General features: G+C 43.1%; 1 protein-coding gene across 1 annotated transcript in view; it reads right to left on the bottom strand.

The window, feature by feature from the left end:
• CLOCK (clock circadian regulator) overlaps positions 1 to 2,048 on the bottom strand; it is a 123,237-nt gene extending 121,189 nt beyond the window's left edge. Inside the window, exon 1 of the mRNA XM_068278578.1 lies at positions 1,993 to 2,048. The gene's annotated coding sequence lies outside the window, so the exon portion shown is untranslated. The remainder of the gene's footprint in view (positions 1 to 1,992) is intronic.
• Between the last annotated feature and the right edge of the window lie 9,311 nt (positions 2,049 to 11,359).

Consider the following 11,359-nt stretch of genomic DNA (forward strand, 5'->3'; position numbering starts at 1 on the left):
TTATAGCGAACGTAAAGTTTAATGCGCTGTAAGCCGCACACGAAGCATAGCGCGGCAGTGCTATGAGTTAGCGCGGTTTTGTGAGAATCAACCCCAATTTATTGACAAGTGTGAAAATATCACCTTCAAGAAAACTCAGGAGAAAAAGTTAATTGCATATGGACCCTCCTGCCCAAATGCAATTACTTTTTTCTTTTTTGAGTTATCTCCTAGAAGATAATTTTCATATTCTCTTATTGAGTTTTCTCCTAGGTTGCCTACAAAACATGCACTGTTCGGGAATCCCGAGGACAGGTGATTTGAAAAACACTGCTCCAACGATAGCGCAGCATAACAGAGCAAGTAGGCTACCGCTAGTGAATCACCGCGACTTAGTCCTCATTCACATTGGGTGTGTTGAGAAACGTGTAAAAGCACATGATAAAAAACACATGCGTTTGTGTGCGCTTTAGGGCAAGTTTCAGTGCGTTGCGGTGCACTTTTTTTAAGCATGTTTTGCTTATTGTAGCAGTAGCAGTTGTCAATAAAGCTTTGTTTTCATATGAAGAGATTTTTTTTTTTTTAAAAGGGGTAAAAAAAGGCATGCGCTTCTATGCGCTTGTATGCACTTCTATGCACTAAAAAGTGCACCCATTCACTTGCATTGATTTGCGCTTTACAGCTCAATGCACAGAAATGAATGCAACCCTACGTTTTTGTAATGCAGCTCAGCACAGCGAATAGATGTGAACCAGGCACATTTAATTACATGGGAAAATCAATACCTCGCAGAACGCACAGGGCAATGTGAAAAGCATACAGAAACAGCCCTGATGTGAATGAGGCCTAAATAAGGGATCCCTGCATGCTACACGCGCTAGTGGCAACGTAGCATGCATTACCTAGCAGCAGCCGATGCCTTAATTGGCCTCGCGGTAGTGACGTATCGCGAGGGTGATACCTTACTAGCATGGCCGCTACTACATTAACGCGTCGCTAGTGAAGTACTGTGTTAGAGATACGTCACTACCACGTAGCCAATTAAGACATCGGTCGCTGCTAGGTAACACATGCTATGCTGCCACTAGCGCGTGTACCATGCAGTGATCCTTCATTAAGCCACAGTGATTCAGTAGTGTGCGTAACAGTAGCTTACCTGCACTGTTACTTTGCGCTATCGTTAGTGAATCAAGCCCCCTATCAATAAAATGCCCTTTAGACCAAATCATTTTGACTGTACTTTTTTTTTTAGGCTACTTTTTGGTACTTTTCAAGTTGGAAAGAGTTAATAGTCTATTTTAAAGAGAAGATGGAAAATAATTAATCTCCTAGGAGAAAACTCAGGAGAAAAAGTTAATTGAACAAGGGCCATGGCGGACTTTAACTTGAGATGCTTTTTGTGAATGTGTTCTCCTTTAAAAGTTTTTAGCTATGATGTTTCGTTAGGTCTGTGTCCGCCCCATTAGGGATGTGTCTTTTAGGTTTGTTTATGTATAAATGGGTGTGTACACTTTATCTATGTTAGCACTTGAAAAAGGACACACTGGATGACACCTTGTGCTTGTTAACCTCACCACTGTGGTATGTGAATAAAACCCTATCATCTCATCAATGCAGGTCGAGTCACTTATCTTCATTAAATTGTGCTAATTGCTAACATAGTCTTATATCTCTGATAGAAAATGTATTTTTTTTGTTGGGGGGGAGAGGGAGTTTGACCAGTTAACTTGGCTGTATGATTTTGACACACTGCAGGAAACTAGAGTGCCTGAAGGAAACTCGTGCCGTAAGAACATTCAAACTCCATGCTAATAGTATCCTTACCCCAATTTAAACTGCTCGCAGACCCTTTTCACTGACTGGATACTGAGCTTACACCCTGGAGCTGCTGGTTAGTTAGCTAGCTGCCAGGAAATTGACCAGCAGCTACTGGGATTTGATTGAGGGCCGTAACAATGAGTAGGGTGTGGGGCTAAAGGGGTGAAGTAGAGCAGTGGCATCATCATACATCACCTTGTTCCAGCGGGCAAACAGGTCTTCTCTCTTCACTGTAGCTGCCATACAGCCTATCTCCTTGTGACTCGATGCATGTCACATGACATGCACAGACAAGAGCTGCAAGGAGAGGGACTGTACAGCACAAATGTAATTATAGCAAAGGTCGGCACTGCTTAATGTAATTAAAGGGAACCTGAGGTGAGAGTGTGATATGCAGGCTTCCATATGTATTTCCTTGTAAACAATGCCAGTTGCCTTACAGTCCTGCTGATCTTCTGGCATAAGAAGTGTCTGAGTTACAACCCTGGAACAAGCATATGGCTTATCCAGTAAAACCCCAGGCAGCTGTGTCAGAACACCTGATCTGCTTATGCTTGTTCACGGTCTATAGCTAAAAGTATTAGAGAAGCCCAGAGCCGGTTCTCGATTTTTTGCTGCCTGAGGCAAACTTGTAAGGATGCGCCCTCCACCTGATTTGGAATGATTTTAATTTAGTCTGCTTTAGACAGCGAGCGAGCATAAGCAACAACTTAAAGAGGAACTCCAGTGAAAATAATGTAGTAAAAAAAGTGCTTCATTTTTTTACCATAATTATGTATAAATGATTTAGTCAGTGTTTGCTCATTGTAAAATATTTCCTCTCCTGATTTACATTCTGACATTTATTACATGGTGACATTTTTACTGTGGGCAGGTTATGTAGCTGCTCCTAGCTGTTTTGGCTGTTAGAGACAGCTGTAAACAGCTATTTCCTGTCTGTGAACATTGTTACAATGTGGCAGTTTGCCCAGAGTACCGCGGTACTCAGAGCTTCTTGTGGGAGGGGTTTCAGCACAAAATCAGTCATACAGCGCCCCCTGATGGTCTGTTTGTGAAAATCATTATATTTCTCATGTAAAAGGGGGTATCAGCTACTGATTGGGATAAAGTTTAATTCTAGGTTGGAGTTTCTCTTTAAGATATGCCATGCTGCAGGAGCTCAACACAATAATACAGAGGTTCCCAACCGGTGTGCCGCGACACATTTATGTGTCGCGGCGGCACCAGCTATGTGTCGCCGCTCTCTGCTCCCCCTGCTCGTCTGGGCTCTCCCCTCCATAACATTGCGGCGGTGGCTGGCAGCGGCGGCGGTGGGCGGGACTTACCTCCTCCAGTGTACCGGCGAGTGGACGCTGTGCGTGCGTGCTTGCAGCTAGTCTGGTCTTCACTAGACCAGACTAGCTGCACGCATAGGCACAGCGTCCACTCGCCGGTACACTGGAGGAGGTAAATCCCGCCCACCGCCGCCGCTGCCAGCCACCGCCGCCGCTGCCAGCCACCGCCGCTGCAATGTTTGGAGGGGAGAGCCAGGGAGAGGAGCCCCATGGTGAGGGAAGTGGGGGGGAAACGTCCGCCCTTCCCCGCTGCTCTACCCAATGCTCCTCTCTGCTGCGCTGCTCCGCTCCAGCTGGGGGGCCACTATACACCTGGCTGCATGTACTGGGGCCACTATACACCTGGCTACATGTACTGGGGCCACTATACACCTGGCTGCATGTACTGGGGCCACTATACACCTGGCTGCATATACTGGGGCCGCTATACACCTGGCTGCATATACTGGGGCCAATATACACCTGGCTGCATGTACTGGGGCCACTATACACCTGGCTGCATGTACTGGGGCCACTATACACCTGGCTGCATGTACTGGGGCCACTATACACCTGGCTGCATGTACTGGGGCCACTATACACCTGGCTGCATGTACTGGGGCCACTATACACCTGGCTGCATGTACTGGGGCCACTATACACCTGGCTGCATGTACTGGGGCCACTATACACCTGGCTGCATGTACTGGGGCCACTATACACCTGGCTGCATGTACTGGGGCCACTATACACCTGGCTACATGTACTGGGGCCACTATACACCTGGCTGCATGTACTGGGGCCACTATACACCTGGCTGTATGTACTGGGGCCACTATACACCTGGCTGCATGTACTGGGGCCACTATACACCTGGCTGCATGTACTGGGGCCACTATACACCTGGCTGCATATACTGGGGCCACTATACACCTGGCTGCATGTACTGGGGCCACTATACACCTGGGTACATATACTGGGGCCACTATACACCTGGCTGCATATACTGGGGCCACTATACACCTGGCTGCATGTACTGGGGCCACTATACACCTGGGTACATATACTGGGGCCACTATACACCTGAGCACCCCTCATTGTGCCTGCAGCATCATCAGATTGTTACTGAGCCCCTCATTGTGCCTGCTGCATCAGCAGATTGTTACTGAGCCCCTCAGTGTGCCTGCAGCATCAGCAGATTGTTACTGAGCCCCTCATTGTGCCTGCAGCATCAGAAGATTGTTACTGAGCCCCTCATTGTGCCTGCAGCATCAGCAGATTTTCTGAGCCCCTCACTGTGCCTGCAGCATCAGAAGATTGTTACTGAGCCCCTCATTGTGCCTGCAGCATCAGTAGATTGTTACTGAGCCCCTCATTGTGCCTGCAGCATCATCAGATTGTTACTGAGCCCCTCATTGTGCCTGCAGCATCATCAGATTTTTACTGAGCCCCTCATTGTGCCTGCAGCATCAGAAGATTGTTACTGAGCCCCTCATTGTGCCTGCAGCATCATCAGATTGTTACTGAGCCCCTCATTGTGCCTGCAGCATCAGAAGATTGTTACTGAGCCCCTCATTGTGCCTGCAGCATCAGCAGATTGTTAATGAGCCCCTCATTGTGCCTGCTGCATCAGCAGATTGTTACTGAGCCCCTCACTGTGCCTGCAGCATCAGCACATTGTTACTGAGCCCCTCATTGTGCCTGCAGCATCATCAGATTTTTACTGAGCCCCTCATCGTGCCTGCAGCATCAGAAGATTGTTACTGAGCCCCTCATTGTGCCTGCAGCATCATCAGATTGTTACTGAGCCCCTCATTGTGCCTGCAGCATCAGAAGATTGTTACTGAGCCCCTCATTGTGCCTGCAGCATCAGCAGATTGTTAATGAGCCCCTCATTGTGCCTGCTGCATCAGCAGATTGTTACTGAGCCCCTCACTGTGCCTGCAGCATCAGCACATTGTTACTGAGCCCCTCATTGCGCCTGCAGCATCATCAGATTGTTACTGAGCCCCTCCTTGTGCCTGCAGCATCATCAGATTGTTACTGAGCCCCTCATTGTGCCTGCAGCATCAGAAGATTGTTACTGAGCCCCTCATTGTGCCTGCAGCATCAGCAGATTGTTACTGAATCTTTTCTATCATACGGGACGTGTCATGTATATCTGAATGTTTGGCATGATGTGACGTGTCACGGATATCTGAATGTTTGTCGTGATGTGTCACGACCTGGAAAAGGTTGGGAACCAATGCTGTAATACATCACTACAAACATGGAGGCTCAACTTGGCTCTGTACTGTGCATTGTTGGCAGTATCAACATAATTACTTAATCTGCAGTATAGTAAAGCAACCACAAGATGACACTGTAAAATGTAAAGTGCTGCAATGATTTCTTTGGTATTGTGATTTCCTGTATTCACCGTGTTCCTCTCTGTTCTGTGTAAGCTGGATTTCCTGATGATGTGTGTATGGTTCAATCTCTGCATGTTTTTCTTCAATAAAGAATTCTAACTTCTAAGTAACTACTTGGTGCCGATCTGCATGTACTGACCACTCTGCTCCATCATGCATGACAGGAACACAAATGTACAGTCGAAGGGGGATGGACTCACTGAGGTGTATTCGTCAGAGCCTGAGAAACTGCAGGGGGCATAAAGATGCTACGCTGTAAGAACAGCTTACCATATCTAGAAAAAGACAGATTGCCAGGGGCAAGGTAGGAATGTACCAAAGTTCCTACCTCGTTCTCACTGGAAGAAAAAATCACAGCCAGGACAGCAGCTGCTTTAGTTGTCCCCCGCAGGTGAATGAGCTCCGTCAGTAACCTCTCTGCCGACAGCTTGCCTGCTGCAGCTCTGGGTAATGTGACTCTCCTTTATACTTTTTACTTTCCATTTTTTTAAAATAAACTTAAAACTTCTTAGTTCACAATATTGCTCCTCCTCTTGGTTCTGTCAGGAGTGGAAGGTTTGGCTGTATCAAACACATACAGTGGGATGCGAAAGTTTGGGCAACCTTGTTAATCGTCATGATTTTCCTGTATAAATCGTTGGTTGTAATGATAAAAAATGTCATTTAAATGTATCATATAGGAGACGCACACAGTGATATTTGAGAGGTGAAATTAAGTTTATTGGATTTACAGAAAGTGTGCAATAATTGTTTAAACAAAATTAGGCAGGTGCATACACTTGGACACTGTTGTCATTTTATTGATTCCAAAACCTTTAGAACTAATTATTGGAACTCAAAAGTATTTAAGGGGGTCAATTGTAAGTTTCCCTCCTCTTTTAAGTTTCTCTGAACAGTAGCAACATGGGAGTCTCAAAACAACTCTCAAATGACCTGAAGACAAAGATTGTTCACCATCATGGTTTAGGGGAAAGGTACAGAAAGCTGTCTCAGAGATTTCAGCTGTCTGTTTCCACAGTTAGGAACATATTGAGGTACAGACTAACCAACAAGCTCATGGTCAACTAGAACTCATTGGAGTGGAACTCACTCAGTGCTCCTTGCAAAGTGGACTTTTCCCAGAAGAACTAAAGAAAGCAATCATAAAACCCCTCCTGAAGAAACCATCACTAGATCCTGATTCTGTAACCAACTACAGACCTGTGGCGAACTTACCATTCCTATCAAAAGTTATCGAGAAAGCAGTCGCCAACCAGCTAGAAGCCAGGCTTACAGATAACAACATCTTTGATACTTTTCAGTCAGGATTCAGGAAAAGGCACAGCACTGAAACAGCATTAGTCCGAGTAATGAATGATCTACTTACTGCAAGGGACAAGGGTGATTGCTCAATTCTGATTCTTCTTGACTTGTCAGCAGCATTTGATACTGTGGACCATGAAATACTAATCCAGCGACTGAAGAATTACTGTGGCCTAAGGGGTACTGTTCTTAGCTGGTTTCAGACCTTCCTATCTGGCAGGACACAGCAAGTATGTCTGGGCACACACTACTCTAATCCAGTGCCACTTGCCTATGGAGTTCCACAGGGTTCTGTACTATCACCATTACTCTTTGCAGTCTACATGCTCCCACTGGGCAAAATAATCCAGAACTATGGTTTAGGATACCATTGTTATGCAGATGACACACAACTGTATCTGTCCTTCAAGCCTGGCACCCAAGACCCATCAGCATCCATAAATGCGTGTCTAGTGGATTTACAAAATTGGATGAACACCAGCTGGCTGAGGCTGAACTCTGACAAAACAGAGGTGTTGGTGGTAGGTGGTCCACACATGATGGATAAAGTTCAAAACGCTCACCACCTCAAACTAGCAATTGGGGGAGATACTGTGCAGTATAAAGACTCTGTGCGAAACCTTGGGGTGATCCTGGATGGAAATCTAAAACTCAGACAGCAGGTATCAGCTGTCGTCAAGTCTTCCTTCTTCCATCTAAGAAATATAGCGAAAATAAAACACCTTATCCCAGCTGAAGACCTACCTGCCCTGGTTCACGCATTTGTATCCTCCCGCCTAGACTACTGCAACGCCCTGTTAATCGGATCTACAGATAAGGTTCTGCGCCCCTTACAGCTAGTACAGAATGCTGCAGCCAGACTCCTAGCCAATGCCCCCCGCAGCTCACACATCACCCCAGTACTGCAAACTCTTCACTGGTTGCCAGTAAAATGGAGAATCAATTTTAAGATCTGCCTGCTGACATTCAAGGCTCTACACCACATGGGACCCAAATACATAGCGGATCTATTGGAACTTTATGCCCCTCCACGCACCCTCCGCTCTGCCAACAAGATGAAGCTGGTTATTCCCAGGATACACTTAACATTTGGTGCTCGGGCCTTTTCCTATGCAGCCCCTACTCTATGGAACTCACTTCCACAATCAGTACGAGAGGCTCCTTCTCTGGACAGCTTTAAAAAAAGGCTAAAAACTCACCTCTTTTCCCTAGCCTTTGAGACTGCATAATGCAGGGTCACAGCGCTTTGAGTCCCCAGGGAGAAAAGCGCTATATAAATATTGTTGTTGTTGTTGTTGTTACTACAATGGTCCAAAAATCCCCTTACTAATATATTGAACATATTGAGGAAAATGAAGACCACGGGCTCAGTGCAACGAAAAGAAGGACGCAAAAAATTGACTGTGGGAAAACGCCAGTGTTTTCCACAGACACAAGTGTGACCTCTCTCTAACTGCGCTTCTTACAGCAGTTCTCTGTTACCTCGCATCTGTATTCTGAGGTGGCAGGAGCTGCTGTGAGGGGTCACCGAATTTTGGGCACAGTGCGCGCTGCTAAATTTGGGTGCCGCCATATGCACCTATGTAAAACGCCGGTAATATCGGCTATAACAGTAAATTTGATTGCCAAGATCCTCTGATAAAATAGGGGCTGACGAGACCTCCCGGTATAGAAACTGCTGCTATAAATATAGCCGCTATACATATAAAAATAGCAGGCACCATGACACCTGCTATTTATAGCTGCAGCTCCTGTAGTGGGCGGGCTTGGTGCCCGTTATTTTATTGGGCGACTCTGGCACCTAAATTTACTGTTATAGCTGCTATTAGCGTCGTTTAATATGGGTGCCTATGGCAGCATCCATTAGTGCACTGCTAGGTATAGATTGGGGAGGATTAGTGTTAGGAGTCTGTGTGGGGTGGCTGGGGTTGGCCATAGATAGGAGAAAGTAAGTGTTAAGCATAAACAAGGCATATCTATAATAGCACCGGGAGGAAGAATTGGAGCAAAAATGTTGGTAATGGGCATGAAATAATGGTAATTTTACTGATATTCTATTACCCACTATAGTAAAATATTGGTAATTTAACCAATATTCTGCTATCCCCCACCATACCCTAACTCTCACCTGAACCCTCTGCTAACTATGCCTTACCCTAACCACCGTTGAATTACTCCTAACCCTAACCACCCACTACCTGCTCCTAACACTAACCAATCACTAGCAAAAAGAACTGCAAAAAAGCCATAGGCACACCTCCAGAATAATGGATTGCTGAGCATCCAGTTTGTTATCAAATGACCTATATGTGAAATCATTTTAATTATAATGAGTTGTAGAATACATTTTAATGTGTTTTATAGCTTGTGCCACTGTCACATAAAAAATAGGTAGGGACAAACTCAATGCATCATTGAAAAAAAAACGTAATTTTCAAAATTATGATCAAACTAGGGAAAGTTTCAGTAAAACTACACGAGTTGTTGGTAGGTTACAAAATACCTACTTTTGAATAGCACTGGTTGTTAGCTTTCCACAGTGGTGACATTTGTGTTTTTTTTCTGATATCCTGACTCTTCTGGGGCAATGCAAACTCTCTCTGTGGCACTGTAAAAAGTAGTGCAAAAAATGGCCTACAAAAAAACCATAGGCAATGGAGAACAATGGATTGCTGGGCAGTTTGTTATCAAATGATGTGTATGTGACCCAATTTTAATCGTAATGAGTCATAGAATACATATTTTGATGTGTCTCATAGCTTGGACCCCTACTACATAAAAATTAGGTAGGGACAAACTCAATCCATCATTCAAAAAAAAAAATGTAATTTTCCAAATTATGATCAAACTTGGGAAAGTTTCAGCAAAACTACATAAGTCGGTAACTTACAAAATACCCACTTTTGAATAGCCCTGGTTGTTAGCTTTCCACAATGGTGACATTTGTGGCCTTTTTTCGATATCCTGGCTCTTCAGGGGCTATGTAAACAAAGAATGGAGCTGAAACAATTTGTGCAAATGCTGTGCATCCAGTTTTTTGTCAAATGACTTATATGTGACCTCATTTTGATCATAATGAGATGTAGAATACATTTTGATGTGTCTTATAGCTTGAACCCCTGTCACATAAAAAATAGGTAGTGACAAACTCAATCTATTATGAAAAAAAAGTCATTTTTTAAGTCGGTAGCTTACAAAACACCCATTTTTGTTAGCTTTCTATAATGATGGCATTTGTGGCCTTTTTCTGCTGTCCAGTCTCTTCTGGAGTTATGCAAAGTATGGGCTAAAATACTTTGTGGAAAAAAAATGGCCTGTCCAAAGCCACATGGACACTTCTTCATTAATGGCATGCTAGATGCCCATATAGTTATCAGATTACATATATGGGGTATACTTTTAACCATAACAAGTTGTAGAATAGATTTTAGGTTTTTTGGGGGTTGAGGACCATGTCTTATGAATTAGTTTTAGTGACAAACTGAATCAAAAGCAATCTTTTTTTTTAATTTTCATATATTCAGTACTAAAATAAAAAGCTTGCAAAATAAAACAAAGTGACAGACAAAACATAATACATAAATCATTACTTTAGGGACTCAGGTTTTTTTTAATATGTATGCCATGAAGGTATATTACTATTATTTTTGCAAATGAGGGCTTGTAATTATTGCTATGGTACAATGTGAAAACAAGAAACACAACACAGAAAAACTACACCTTTACTTCCAAATGATATATTATCCCCAAACATTGCACTAGGGACATAATTTAAATGTTGGGATTACCAGGACAAATGGGCAAATGAAATGTGTGTTTTTTATCTAGAATAGCATTGTTTATTTTTTCCTTCTTTTCCCCTTTATAATGCATAGAAAATAAAGTAATTACTGAATACAAATACCACCACAAATTGGTGGCAAAACAAAACAAAACAATATACAGATCATTTAGATTTGATAAGTAGTGATAAAGTTATTGAATGAATAATTAGGAGGAGCACTGACATGTGAAAATTGTTTGGATGCATAAGGTGAAAATACACTGAAGGCTGAAGTGGATATATATATATATATATACGGTATACCAATGTGATGTTCCTATCAAGCCTAATCATCATGACTTGATCACCAAAAGGCAAAGCAAAAAGTCATCCTCAAAAAACTTTTCCTCCTACTGTCAATACACTTGTTAACTAGAGTACTTCAAATCATGAGATTTCAAAATCAACAGGTGTTTGAGCATTTTTTTTTTATGAAATAATCATTTTTGCATATAATATTTTGGAGAGTTTTTCTTTTTGTTTCTAATTTAATGTGTTTGTATTCGGCACAGGTTTTATTTTCTAAATTATTCATAATATAGCATTGTTTTAGGTTTTCCAATAGTGTTTTGGTTCCCAATTGTTTTTTGGTTGAACTGTAAAAACTATAATGTTGTTCCTGATTTTTATATATGCTATAACTCTAAAGCCCTTTAAGACAAACAATAATTAATATAACCTTATTGTTTGTTTGTTTTTTTGTTTAAACTTTA

This window comes from Hyperolius riggenbachi, chromosome 1, assembly GCF_040937935.1.
Source record: "Hyperolius riggenbachi isolate aHypRig1 chromosome 1, aHypRig1.pri, whole genome shotgun sequence".
NCBI classification, from domain to species: domain Eukaryota; kingdom Metazoa; phylum Chordata; class Amphibia; order Anura; family Hyperoliidae; genus Hyperolius; species Hyperolius riggenbachi.